Below are 14794 nucleotides of genomic sequence, written 5' to 3' on the forward strand. Positions count from 1 at the left end.
AGTTTTTATCAATCATAAATGGGAGGCCATCTAGACGAGGCACAGTGTTTAAAATCCCTATCAAAGGGGATCATAAATGTATACTTTTTTTATTATGTTTCCATGGTTTATGCTTAATGATCTCAAGTGCGTTTTAATTCCTGTGATGAAACAATTTTTTAAATTCATGAACTTTAACTTGAAAGGTTAATTCACTTTAGGTTCAAAATGTCAGAATTTTAAAATCCATCTGCAAGCAAAAAATCAGCGCACTGCTTGCCCATTTTACCTTTATGACGCTAGTGATTTATGCATTCTACAGATTTTAGTTACTGAAACTTGCCATTTATTGTTGTCTCTCACCAGCAGGTTGCGTTTGTGTAAAATTAGTAGTTTTACTGAATACACTAAGAGACTACAAAATAAACTATATATATCAATACTGTTATAAAGGTCAATTTCTTATTCAGTCTGTGTTTGTTTTTCCTTTACCAACTAGAGACTGCAAAGTAAAAACAAGGATTGTAGCCATATACACTCATCGGCCACTTTATTAGGTACACCTGTCCATCTGCTCGTTAACACTTAATTTCTAATCAGCCAATCACATGGCGGCAACTCAGTGTATTTAGGCAGTAGACATGGTCAAGACAATCTCCTGCAGTTCAAACCGAGCATCAGTATGGGGAAGAAAGGTGATTTGAGTGCCTTTGAACGTGACATGGTTGTTGGTGCCAGGAGGGCTGGTCTGAGTATTTCAGAAACTGCTGATCTACTGGGATTTTCACGCACAACCATCTCTAGGGTTTACAGAGAATGGTCCGAAAAAGAAAAAACATCCATTGAGCGGCGGTTCTGTGGGCGGAAATGCCTTGTTGATGCCAGAGGTCAGAGGAGAATGGGCAGACTGGTTCAAGCTGATAGAAAGGCAACAGTGACTCAAATCGCCACCCGTTACAACCAAGGTAGGCAGAAGAGCATCTCTGAACGCACAGTACGCGAACTTTGAGGCAGATGGGCTACAGCAGCAGAAGACCACACCGGGTGCCACTCCTTTCAGCTAAGAACAGGAAACTGAGGCTACAATTCGCACAAGCTCATCGAAATTGGACAGTAGAAGATTGGAAAAACGCTGCCTGGTCTGACGAGTCTCGATTTCTGCTGCGACATTCGGATGGTAGGGTCAGAATTTGGCGTCAACAACATGAAAGCATGGATCCATCCTGCCTTGTATCAACGGTTCAGGCTGGTGGTGGTGGTGTCATGGTGTGGGGAATATTTTCTTGGCACTCTTTGGGCCCCTTGGTACCAATTGAGCATCGTTGCAATGCCACAGCCTACCTGAGTATTGTTGCTGACCATGTCCATCCCTTTATGACCACAATGTACCCAACATCTGATGGCTACTTTCAGCAGGATAATGCGCCATGTCATAAAGCTGGAATCATCTCAGACTGGTTTCTTGAACATGACAATGAGTTCACTGTACTCAAATGGCCTCCACAGTCACCAGTTCTCAATCCAATAGAGCATCTTTGGGATGTGGTGGAACGGGAGATTCGCATCATGGATGTGCAGCCGACAAATCTGCGGCAACTGTGTGATGCCATCATGTCAATATGGGCCAAAATCTCTGAGGAATGCTTCCAGCACCTTGTTGAATCTATGCCATGAAGAATTGAGGCAGTTCTGAAGGCAAAAGGGGGTCCAACCCGTTACTAGCATGGTGTACCTAATAAAGTGGCTGGTGAGTGTAGATTATCACTAGAGATGACCGAGCAGTAAAATGCTCGAGTGCTCGTTACTCAAATCGAACTTTTCCTGATGCTCGAGTGCTCGTATCGAATAGCGAACCCCATTGAAGTCAATGGGAGACTCAAGCATTTTTCACTGAAAGAACACATTGAAAGGACACTGAAGAACACATTGCAGATGTTTGCAGATGTTTTCGCTGAAAGAACACATTGAAAGAACACTGAAGAACACATTGAAGATGTTTCCGTACATCTGCTAACTTATCCGAAGACACAAGTGCAGAACGGTGTTCTTCACAATAGTATATGAAGAACAATGGGGGTCATTTACTAAGGGCCCGATTTGCGTTTTCCCAACGAGTTACCCGAATATTTCCGATTTGCGCCGATTTTCCCTGTATTCCCCCGGGATTTTGGCGCACATGATCGGATTGTGGTACATCGGCGCCGGCATGCACGCGGCGGAAATCGGGGGGCGTGGCCAAACGAAAACCCGACGGATTCGGAAAAACCGCCGCATTTAAAAAAAAAAAGTGTCACGAAACTTACCTTCACTCTGCCCGGCTCGGTGTATTCCAGGGCGTTCCAATGCTCTTCAGCGCAGCAGCGACATCTGGTGGACGGCGATGGAACTACCTTAATAAATCCCGTCCGGACCCGAATCCAGCGCAGAGAAAGCGCCACTGGATCGCGAATGGACCGGGTAAGTAAATCTGCCCCAAAATGTGTGAAGAACACATTGCAGATGTTTCCATACATCTGCAATGTGTTCTTCACACATATCCAGGTTTTCAATGGTGATTGGGTTTTACTGAAACATTTCTAAACTAAACTAAAGTTACAGAAACATAAACATAGACGCATACAATTGTAAAGTACATTGTTTCTGTAAACTAATGAATGCACAGTGATTAATTCAAATATATGGGAGTAACAGAAACAGAGAGGCACCTAATTTTACCAGAAAAAACTGGGAAAACGTATTGACTCATGTATAAGACTAGGGTAGAAAATGCAGCCGCTACTCTCTAATAAAATGTCCAGTAGTCTCCACTCATCAATAAAATGTCCAGTAGTCTCCCCTCATCAATAAAATGTCCAGTAGTCTCCCCTCATCGATAAAATGTTGTGTATTGTCAACAGCAGAGTGCCCTTTTTAGTGTACTGTCCACAGCAGAGTTCCCCTTTAGTGTAATGTCCACAGTAGAGTGCCCCCTTAGTGTAATGTCCACAGCAGAGTTCCCCTTTAGTATAATGTCCACAGTAGACTGCCCAGTTAGTGTAATGTCTACAACATAGTGTCCCTCTTAGTGTAATATCCACAGTAGAGTGCCCCCCTTAGTTTTATGTCCACATCAGACTGCCCCCCCTTAGTGTAATGTCCAACAGAGTGCCAAATAAAAAAATAAAGTTAGTACTCCGGCGCTGTCCCCCCACAGAACTATGATGTCAGCTGGCGGCTGTCACGGGTGTCCCTGAGATCCATGCCTCAGATCACAGACACACCCTTGCCCCTCTCTGGCGGCACGGTGCCCCTGGCCCTCACTTACCTTCCCACCTTCCCCGTCATTGCATCGCTGATTGGCTCTAGCACTTCTGGCTTTCCCATAAAGACCGGCGGCTCCCTTCACTCCCCGCCAGATCTTTGCCCTCATTAGCCCTAGAGAAATCTTCCCAGTGAGTTCCTGTGACGTTGTTCCTTGTTTCCGTTCCCTGCCTCTGCGTTGACCACTTGTTGTGACCTGAGACCTGACCTCTGACGCCTGCCCTGACTTCGTGCCTGTTCCTGACATTGAGCCTGGATCACGATTCTGTACTGAGGGCTGCCACTGTGGGCTAGTCACACCTGTGGAACGATCTGTGGCACCCTGCTGCAGCAAGTCCATCCAGCTTTGTGGCGGACTCTTGGCGGTGCCAATTAGATAGTCCCAGGTGTTGGCTAGTACCATCTCCCACTGTGGTCCAGAGGGTCCATTGACACCGAACCCTGACATCAGCGACTCTGCCACGTCTTAGTTTCTCTGTCGGCAGATCGCTGTGGTAGGTTAGCAGTTGTGCCATACTCGGTCCATTTAGCGATGGTGGATTAACAGTTCTACATGAGATGTTCATATCTTGAACTTGAACTATTTAAAGCTTAAGTTTGCAATATACTTTGTCACAATTTTATCCCTGTGTTGTATGGTGTTTTCCTTAGTTTTCATGATCTTGTTTGTTCACCAGTGGTCTCTAGCAAATCTCGGAGGCTGTACGATGTTGACTGTTGTAGTGAATCACCACACGTAGCATTATAGATGGACAATGCACTTTCTGTGAACTTCAGTGACCGGGTATGTAAATGTACCCCATTGATTCTGGTGCTCATAGAATTAAACTTTAACAGTGTTTCAGTTTGAACATAAAAAGAATACACCACTTAACTTTGTACTACCGGTGTTGTTCAACATCATCTTGTAGACCCATCTTTCTACAGTCTTTTAATAAGTAAAAACAGTGATTGCATGTGAATGGATTTAACCCTCAACAACTTACAAACAGTGTTTAATAGCAGTCATTCAAAGCACTTTCAAAGACTGCCGTACTATTTGTTGAAGAGATCCAATTTGATGACTGTTGATAACAGCCTTTGACCTCAGGAGATGATGAGTGTATAACTAGAGATGAGCGAACATGCTCGTCCGAGCTTGATGCTCGGTCGAGCATTAGGGTACTCGAAACTGCTCGTTGCTCGGACGAATACTTCGCCCGCTCGAGAAAATGGCAGCTCCCGCCGTTTTGCTTTTTGGCGGCCAGAAACAGAGCCAATCACAAGCCAGGAGACTCTGCACTCCACCCAGCATGACGTGGTACCCTTACACGTCGATAGCAGTGGTTGGCTGGCCAGATCAGGTGACCCTGGGATAGACTAGCCGCTGCCCGCGCTGCTCGGATCATTCTGTGTCTGGATGCCGCTAGGGAGAGAGCTGCTGCTGGTCAGGGAAAGCGTTAGGGTGTTCTATTAGCTTACTGTTAGGCAGGAGTGATTCTCAAAGAACCCAACAGCCCTTCTTAGGGCTACAATAACGTTCTACTTTTTTTATTTTAATTTGCATCTAGTACCATTTTGTGAGGAATTAGCAGGGGGACTTGCTACCGTTGTGTTTAGCTCTTAGTGGCACACATATCCATAGCAAAGACCGAAGTGGGAAAATTTAGTAGGGGTTGGATTTCAATTAGGCACTAACTCAGTGTCATCTCATCTGGCATAGTAGTGTGCTTTGATACTTGGCTAGAAAATAGCCATAGGAGAATACAAAGAGCTTACTTACGCATACAGTAGCGTTCTATATATTTGATTTCTGGTTGATCTGCTGGTGGCTGTACTTTCTGCAGTGCATGTACTAGCCAATTCTGAGCAATTTGTAGTGAGACTTGCGACCGCTGTGTTCTGCGCTTAGTGACGCACATATCCATAGCAAAGACCGAAGTGGGAAAATTTAGTAGGGGTTGGATTTCAATTAGGCACTAACTCAGTGTCATCTCATCTGGCATAGTAGTGTGCTTTGATACTTGGCTAGAAAATAGCCATAGGAGAATACAAAGAGCTTACTTACGCATACAGTAGCGTTCTATATATTTGATTTCTGGTTGATCTGCTGGTGGCTGTACTTTCTGCAGTGCATGTACTAGCCAATTTTGAGCAATTTGTAGTGAGACTTGCGACCGCTGTGTTCTGCGCTTAGTGACGCACATATCCATAGCAAAGACCGAAGTGGGAAAATTTAGTAGGGGTTGGATTTCAATTAGGCACTAACTCAGTGTAATCTCATCTGGCATAGAAGTGTGCTTTGATACTTGGCTAGAAAATAGCCATAGCAATAGGATAGCATTGTTTGGTTTTAAAAACTCAAAAAAAAACAAAAAACACAAAAAAAAAAAAAAACACAAAAAAAAACAAAAAAAAGTAAAAAAAAAAATAAAGTTATAACTCTCATTTTAAAAATGTTTAACCCGAGGGCTAGGGGTAGAGGACGAGGGCGGGGACGTGGGCGTCCAACTACTGCAGGGGTCAGAGGCCGTGGTCCTGGGCGGGGTGAGACACCACCTGCTGATGAGGGAGCAGGGGAATGCCGCAGAGCTACACTCCCTAGTTTCATGTCTGAAGTTACTGGGACTCGTGGTAGAGCACTGTTGAGGCCAGAACAGTGCGAACAGGTGATGTCGTGGATTGCTGACAATGCTTCGAGCAATTTGTCCACCACCAGTCAGTCTTCCACGCAGTCCACCCATGTCACCGAAATCGCCACTCCTCCAGCTCCTGCACCTCAGCCTCCTCCCCCCCAGTCTGCCCCCTCCCAGGAAAATTTGGCATTTGAACCGGCATACTCTGAGGAACTGTTTTCTGGACCCTTCCCACAGTCACAAACCACTTGTCCGGTTGCTGCTGAGCAATTTTCCGATGCCCAGGTTTTCCAACAGTCACAGTCTGTGGGTGATGATGACCTTCTTGACGTAGTGGAAGTGTGTAAAGAGGTGTCCGACGATGAGGAGACACGGTTGTCAGACAGTGGGGAAGTTGTTGTCAGGGCAGGAAGTCCGAGGGGGGAGCAGACTGAGGGATCGGAGGATGATGAGGTGACAGACCCAAGCTGGGTTGAGAGGCCGGGTGAACACAGTGCTTCTGAGACGGAGGAGAGTCCTCGACCAGAACAGGTTGGAAGAGGCAGTGGTGGGGCCAGACGGAGAGGCAGGGCCAGAGCTGGTGCATCAGCGCCAAATGTGTCAACTAGTGAAGCTCCCGTGGCGAGGGCTCCTGCGGCGAGGGCTAGATCTTCAGAAGTCTGGAGGTTCTTTAAGGAAACACCGGATGACCGACGGACTGTGGTGTGCAACATTTGCCAAACCAGGCTCAGCAGGGGTTCCACCACTACTAGCTTAACTACCACCAGTATGCGCAGGCATATGAATGCTAAACACCCCACTCAGTGGCAACAAGCCCGTTCACCTCCGGCCGTGCACACCACTGCTCCTTCCCCTGTGTCAGCTGCTAGTCAGCCCCCTGCCCAGGACCCTGCCACAAAAACCCCATCGTCGCCTCCACGATCCTCCACAGCATCCACCAGCGTTCAGCTCTCCATACCCCAGACGCTGGAGCGGAAACGCAAATATAGTGCAACCCACCCGCACGCCCAAGCCCTTAATGTGCACATCTCCTGATTGCTTAGCCTGGAGATGCTGCCCTATAGGCTAGTAGAGACCGAGGCCTTTCGCAACCTCATGGCGGCGGCCGCCCCTCGGTATTCGGTCCCCAGCCGCCACTACTTTTCCCGATGTGCCGTCCCAGCCCTGCACCAGCACGTGTCAGACAACATCATCCGTGCCCTGACCAACGCCGTTTCTGACAAGGTCCACCTGACCACGGACACGTGGACGAGTGCTGCCGGGCAGGGCCACTATATATCGCTGACGGCACATTGGGTTAACTTGGTGGAGGCTGGGACCGAGTCTGACACTGGGGCTGCTCATATACTGCCGACGCCGAGGATTGCGGGGCCTACCTCGGTCCAGGTGTTTCAGGCCTACTATGCCTCCTCCTCCTCCCACCCCTCCTCCACCTCCTCCTCCGAACTACCATCCGTGGGCACGGCGCCATCAGTCGGTAGCTCTAGGCACAGCAGCAGTGCCGTCGCTAAGCGACAGCAGGCGGTGCTCAAACTGCTGAGCCTAGGCGACAAAAGGCACACCGCCCAAGAGCTATTACAGGGCATCACGGCGCAGACTGATCTGTGGCTGGCACCGCTGAACCTCAAGCCGGGAATGGTTGTGTGTGACAACGGCCGTAACCTGGTGGCGGCTCTGCAACTCGGCAGACTGACACATGTGCCATGCCTGGCCCATGTGTTAAATCTGATAGTTCAGCGTTTCCTCAAGACATACCCCAATCTGTCTGATTTGCTCACGAAGGTGCGCCGCATCTGTGCGCATTTCAGGAAGTCCAGCCCAGATGCTGCCACTCTCAGGGCAGCGCAGCGCCGCCTCCAACTGCCCGCTCACCGACTGTTGTGCGACGTGCCCACGAGGTGGAATTCAACACTGACCATGTTATCCAGAGTTTACCAGCAGCGCAGAGCGATTGTAGACTGCCAGATGTCAACTTCCACCAGAACTGGTAGTCAGGTCAGTCAGCTTCCTCAAGTCTACAATGAGGAGTGGACGTGGATGTCTGATATCTGTCAGGTGCTGAGTAACTTTGAGGAGTCAACACAGATGGTCAGTGGCGATGCCGCCATCATCAGCCTCACCATCCCGCTGCTTGGCCTGTTGAAAAACTCTCTGGTCAGCATGAAGTCGGAAGCTTTGCGCTCGTCACAAGAGACAGGGGAAGAATATTCCCTTGTTGATAGCCAAAGCACCCTCAGGTCTGTTTCTCAGCGCATATCGGAGGAGGTGGAGGTGGAGGAGGATGAGGAGGAAGAGGAGGAGAATGTTGGTGAGACACAAGAGGGGACCATTGTTGAGTCCTTTACTGTTCAGCGTGTATGGGCAGAAGAAGAGGAGTTGGAGGAGTTGGAGGAGGAGGAAATGGACAGTCAGGCCAGTGAGGGGAGTGAATTCTTACGCGTTGGTACTCTGGCGCATATGGCAGATTTCATGCTAGGCTGCCTATCCCGTGACCCTCGCGTTCAAAGAATTTATTCCAGCACCGATTACTGGGTGTTCACTCTCCTGGACCCACGGTACAAGCAAAATCTTTCCACTCTCATCCCTGCAGAGGAAAGGAGTGTGAGAATGCATGAATACCAGCAGGCCCTGGTGCACAAGCTGAAACAGTATTTCCCTTCTGACAGCGCTAGCGGCAGAGTGCGTAGTTCTGCGGGACAAGTAGCGAGGGAGAGTAGGCGAGCAGGCAGCTTGTCAAGCACTGGCAAGGGTACGCTTTACAAGGCTTTTGCCAGCTTTATGTCACCCCAGCAAGACACTGTCACCTGTCCCCAGTCTCGGCAGAGTAGGGCTGATCTTTACAGAAAGATGGTGAGGGAGTACGTAGCTGACCATACCATCGTCCTAAATGATCACACAGCTCCCTACAACTACTGGGTTTCAAAGCTGGACATGTGGCACGAACTGGCGCTGTACGCCTTGGAGGTTCTTGCCTGCCCTGCCGCTAGCGTCTTGTCCGAGCGGGTTTTCAGTGCAGCTGGTGGCATCATCACCGATAAGCGTACACGCCTGTCGACTGACAGCGCTGACAGGCTGACGCTTATTAAAATGAATAAAGGCTGGATTTCTCAGAATTTCCAATCTCCACCAGGTGAAGGAAGCTCAACCTGAATAATTGATCCACTCCTCCTCCTCCTCATTTTCCTCCTTCTCCTCCTCTTTGTACAGTAAAGCAGAGGAAAATGGCTATTTTTTGACAGGGCCCACTGGCTCTTGCTATAGTACTTCATGCATTTAATTTTTCTGGAGGGCCACCTACCCGGTCCTCTGTTTGAAACAATTTTTGTGAGTGCCACATACAGGCACTCAATCTATTCCATTTTACTGCAGGGCCACCTACCTGCTCCTCTGGTTTGAAACATTTTTGGGACTGCCACATACAGGCACTCAATCTATTCCATTTTACTGGAGGGCCACCTACCTGCTCCTCTGGTTTGAAAAATTTTTGGGACTGCCACATACAGGCACTCAATCTATTCCATTTTACTGCAGGGCCACCTACCTGCTCCTCTGGTTTGAAACATTTTTGGGACTGCCACATACAGGCACTCAATCTATTCCATTTTACTGGAGGGCCACCTACCTGCTCCTCTGGTTTGAAAAATGTTTGGGACTGCCACATACAGGCACTATCCAAATTAAATTGTCTCCATAGCAGCCTCCACACGTTGTCTCCATTGCTACCTCCAAAAGTCGTCCATATAGCTGCCTCCATACATCGTCCCTTTATCAAACGAGGTGTGTCAGGCAGAAATTTGGGTTGTTTTCATGGATTCCACATCAAAGTTGTTAACTTTGTCGCCACCCTGCTGTGTTATCCACAAAATATACTGGCAAACTTTTACCATTTAGGGATATTATTTCAGCGCTTCTTGCGCATCTGTTTACATTCCCCTCACCCGGCATATCCTAAACTTATAAGAACGCTACTACACTTGATCTTATACAAAAGGTTCTTAGAAGTGCTGTTTGGGGAGTAGCCTAGAGACAGGGGCTTGAATTGGCGAAAGCTCGCCTGGCAGCGGAGCGCCAGCTCCATGCGCATCATGCGCTTCTTGCGCATCTGTTTACATTCCCCTCACCCGGCATATCCTAAACTTATAAGAACGCTACTACACTTGATCTTATACAAAAGGTTCTTAGAAGTGCTGTTTGGGGAGTAGCCTAGAGACAGGGGCTTGAATTGGCGAAAGCTCGCCTGGCAGCGGAGCGCCAGCTCCATGCGCATCATGCGCTTCTTGCGCATCTGTTTACATTCCCCTCACCCGCCATATCCCAAACTTATAAGAACGCTACTACACTTAACTTGGTGCAGGCTGGGACCGAGTCTGACCCTGGGGCTGGTCATATACTGCCGACGCAGAGAATTGCGGGGCCTACCTCGGTCCAGGTCTCAAAGGCCTACTATACCTCCTCCCACCCCTCCTCCACCTCCTCCTCCTCCGAATTACCATCCGTGGGCATGGCGCCATCAGTCGGTAGCTCTAGGCACAGCAGCAGTGCCGTCGCTAAGCGACAGCAGGCGGTGCTGAAACTGCTGAGCCTAGGCGATAAAAGGCACACCGCCCAAGAGCTATTACAGGGCATTCCACATCAAAGTTGTTAACTTTGTCGCCACCCTGCTGTGTAATCCACAAAATATACTTGCAAACTTTTACCATTTAGGGATATTATTTCAGCGCTTCTTGCGCATCTGTTTACATTCCCCTCACCCGCCATATCCTAAACTTATAAGAACGCTACTACACTTGATCTTATACAAAAGGTTCTTAGAAGTGCTGTTTGGGGAGTAGCCTAGAGACAGGGGCTTGGATTGGCAAAAGCTCGCCTGGCTGCAGAGCGCCAGCTCCATCCCAAGATCCAACTAACATAGTTGCAGCACCTTTAATCTACTACTAGTTCACTGCCTCCATAATAATAATAATAATAATCTTTATTTATATAGCGTCATCATATTCTGTAGCGCTTTACAAATCATAGGAAACAAATACAAATGTAATGTAACAGAGCACAACATTTGTATGGAACAACAGGAGTGAGGTCCCTGCTCGCCAGAGCTTACGGTTTATGAAGATGATGGGGTAACACGAGGTAAAAGAATATTTAATGGTCAAGCCATTCTTCTTAGGGAATAGAAAAAAATATAATAAATGGAATTGCTGTCGCTTGAACCACTCAGCCGTCATCTTATATACCAGGTCCAGGGTGAATGGGACTGCAGAGAAGTCTGGTGCCTGTTGGTTGCTGGATAACAGATGGGAGGACGACACAGGACGGGTTAGTAGAAGAGTTAAAACTTCATGCAGTTAATGAGTGTTATAGGCTTGCCTAAAGAAATGGGTTTTAAGGGCACGTTTGAAACTTTGGAGGTTAGGTATTAGTCTGATAGTCCAGGGCAGAGCATTCCATAGAATTGGTGCAGCTCTAGAGAAGTCTTGGAGACGCGAGTGGGAGGTCCGCACTAGGGTAGAGGTTAATCTAAGATCACTGGCGGATCTAAGAGCACGGGTTGGGCGATAGACTGAGATAAGAGAGGAGAGGTAGGGGGGTGCAGCATTATACAGAGCTTTATGGATGAGGGTTATTATTATTTTAAACTGTATTCGAAAGGAGACTGGCAGCCAGTGCAGCGACTGGCATGAACTGTAAGCATACATGGTCCCCTTATCAAACGAGCTGTGTCAGGCAGAATTTTGGGTTGTTTTCATGGCTTCCATGTTAACTTTGTCGCCACCCTGCTGTGTAATCCACAAAATATACTGGCAAACTTTTATCATGTACCGATATTATTTGAGCGCTTCTTGCTCACCTCCTTTGGTTCCTCTCTGACACCCATTGGTTTGAAGCCTGAGTCCAATTAGGGTATGTCGCCATGCCACTCTCTAGCCTGCTGCCGCTGCCTCTGCATGCCGTCCCCTATAGTGTCAGGGTCAATTATTGGATGTTTTACATGCTATCTAGCTTCATTCTGTCACTCTGTCATGGCCATGCTGTTGCCCATAATTTCGGCATAATGGTGCGATTAAGCAGCCTCAGAGGCATCCATGCATGCTGCCCCTGCTGTTTCCTGTCCATTTCCGTGGTGTTTCCATCCTTTTCTGAGGTTCCCAGGTGTTTGGCCAAGCTTCCCTGTGCAGAGCCTTGGTCCCCTTGAAAAATGCTCGAGTCTCCCATTGACTTCAATGGGGTTCGTTATTCGAGACGAGCACTCGAGCATCGGGAAAAGTTCGTCTCGAATAACGAGTACCCGAGCATTTTAGTGTTCGCTCATCTCTATGTATAACCCATTACATGCAGCGGTCAGTAGCAACCATACAACATTACTTTGTAAGGGTGGGGATTATTCTGGTGGGAGGTTGCTAGTGGCCAATGCTTGCCTACTGCAATACAAATATAGCAAAAAAGTATCTAGACTTTAGCAAGTTGCAAGAAATTTATCACATTTCATGCTGATCTGGTACATCATAAGAAAATAAATATGATTCTTAAAGGGGTTTTTTCATAAAAGACATTTTCCCCCTATACCCTTGGCTGCCTATTTCTGCCATCAGCTCGTCTCATAAGACATGCTGGAATTCCCATACAAGCAAGGATCCCTTTACAGGATAGCGTAAAGTAAGCAGCAATTCTCAGGGCATTGTTTGATTTGTCCCTTTACTAGTGTATGCTAAGGCTGTGTTCACATACTCTTTTTAATGAGTATTTGGTTACATTATTTGTAAAAGTACATTTAGGCCTGGCTTTAAACACTATGTATGACCTTGTTGTCTCAGCACTCTACGTGTAGGTTAATTATGCTCTCTATGGATCTAGGCCCTATTATTTTCTCCTAATATGCTTCTGAGTGGTCAATAATTACATGGTGGCTGTTATGGTAGATGCTATATATAGTTTTAACTATATGGATTTCACTATTCTGATGGAACTCCTTGGTCCAATACTAATTAAGGAAATACTTATTATGGTGACACGTTTTGAAGCTGAATTGCTTTGATATTACTTGTAGGCTTCGCTCATTAAACAGCATGACAGGGGCCAGAACATCCAAAGGCTGGACAACTTAGCAAACTGAGCAATATTTAAATAGAAATTCTGATTATAGCACATTTTCTCCTAACCAAAGTGATTTTAAGGAAGAATGGACCCCTTTTTCTTTGAATCATGATGGTTTGACCCCCATGATTGTTACCCCCACTCAAATGAACTGGCTCAGTGCACATGCACGGCTTCTTTATTCATTCTTTATTGGATATCTAAACACTGTACACTGTATCTCCGACAGTCAAATAGAGGTCAATGGATTGATTGTGCATGTGTATGTAGTAATCCCTGGAGCCACACAGCTGCAACCATCATGGTCTTGGCAGTGTAGGGTTCTCTAGCTCCTACATTCTATTTGTGGTTGGGGCACAGGACAGAACTAGGGCCTAAGAAGGCAAGTTACCACTCAACATCAAGCACTGAAGGCTAAACTATGGCCATTAACCCATTAGTAAGACCATATTAATGGTAAAGTGTCACGGGTGCTCCTGCAATCCCTGTCTCAGATTGCGGGTACACCCATGTCCCACCGTGCGCCCCCACTCCCTCTGCAGCGCCGGACTTAACCTTCCTGGGCAGGCTTCTCCTCGGACTGCCGTACGCATTTCCTCACCTCCTAGGTAAGGTACCTCGGGCTGCCACCGCAGGCTTGTCACACCTGTGGAACGACCTGGTGGCACCCTGCCGCAGTAAGTCCATCTAACTTTGCAGCGGGCTCTGGTGAAGACCACGTGCCACTTAGACTCCGGTCCCAGATGTCAGCTAGTACCACCTCCCGGGTGGAGACTTTCTATACTGTCCAAATATGACAGGGATTCCAAACTGTGCAGGGGCTTCATCAACCAGTGCTCCCTGCATATTGAACTTATGCCTTCACAGTTTGTTTCTGAGTGGTCCAAGGTGGCGTTTGTTATCAGACTTCTATCCGGGAAGGCCTTAGCATGGGGACACCCATATGGCTGATATCATCTCCTTCAAGGAGTTCTGGTCAGTCTTAGTGGAACCTGCCCGTGCATCATCCCTGAAACAGCATTGCTGAACCTGACGAGATCACATACAATGGCCTAGCCCTTGGCAATACCGTGGGAAAATGTTATAGGAAGATCTACAGAGGAACTGGTATTTCTAAACAGAATTATTATATGGCTCTTCTGAGAATTATAAATCCTCACGTTACAAAAAAATATTTAACTTTTAGTGTATGTGGGCAGTGGGTACAAGAGAAACCAGAGAATTGGGTCTGGCTGGACAAACAGCACATGTTATTTAGTGTTCCAGATAATAGAATGAAACATGCTGATCCAGATACTGAACACTTTGGCAAAATGTGATGCTTTTCAATGAGCCAGAGAGAGAGCGAGAGTGAGAGGATGACAATAAAATCATTGTGTGCTTGTTCTATAACACTTAGCAGGTTACAACATTGACCCCGTCTCTGACCCAGGGTCTTTCAGTTCATTGGCAAATGATAACAAACACAAGGTTACTGCAGACCTGCTTTAACCGGTTCGCGACCGCCCGCCATGTATTCACGGCGGCGGTCGCGTTCCGATGCATGGAGAGGGCTCGCGGGTCGAGCCCTCTCCATAGCCGGTAAGTCTCTGCTGCATATTGCAGCAAAGGCTTACCGGTAACACCCGCGATCGGTGCCGGCACCGATCGCGGGTGTTTTCTTGCAGAACGCCGCCGGCAAAGCTGCCGGCGGCTCCAAACAGATGGCGGCGCATGGGCGCCGCCATCTTTCCGAGGATCGCCGCTCCCTGTGACGTCATCGGGGAGCGGCGATCCGTTGCCATGGTAGCTTCGGGTCTCACGAAGAC

The sequence above is a fragment of the Engystomops pustulosus genome, chromosome 2 (genome assembly GCF_040894005.1).
Source record: "Engystomops pustulosus chromosome 2, aEngPut4.maternal, whole genome shotgun sequence".
In the NCBI taxonomy this organism is placed as follows: domain Eukaryota; kingdom Metazoa; phylum Chordata; class Amphibia; order Anura; family Leptodactylidae; genus Engystomops; species Engystomops pustulosus.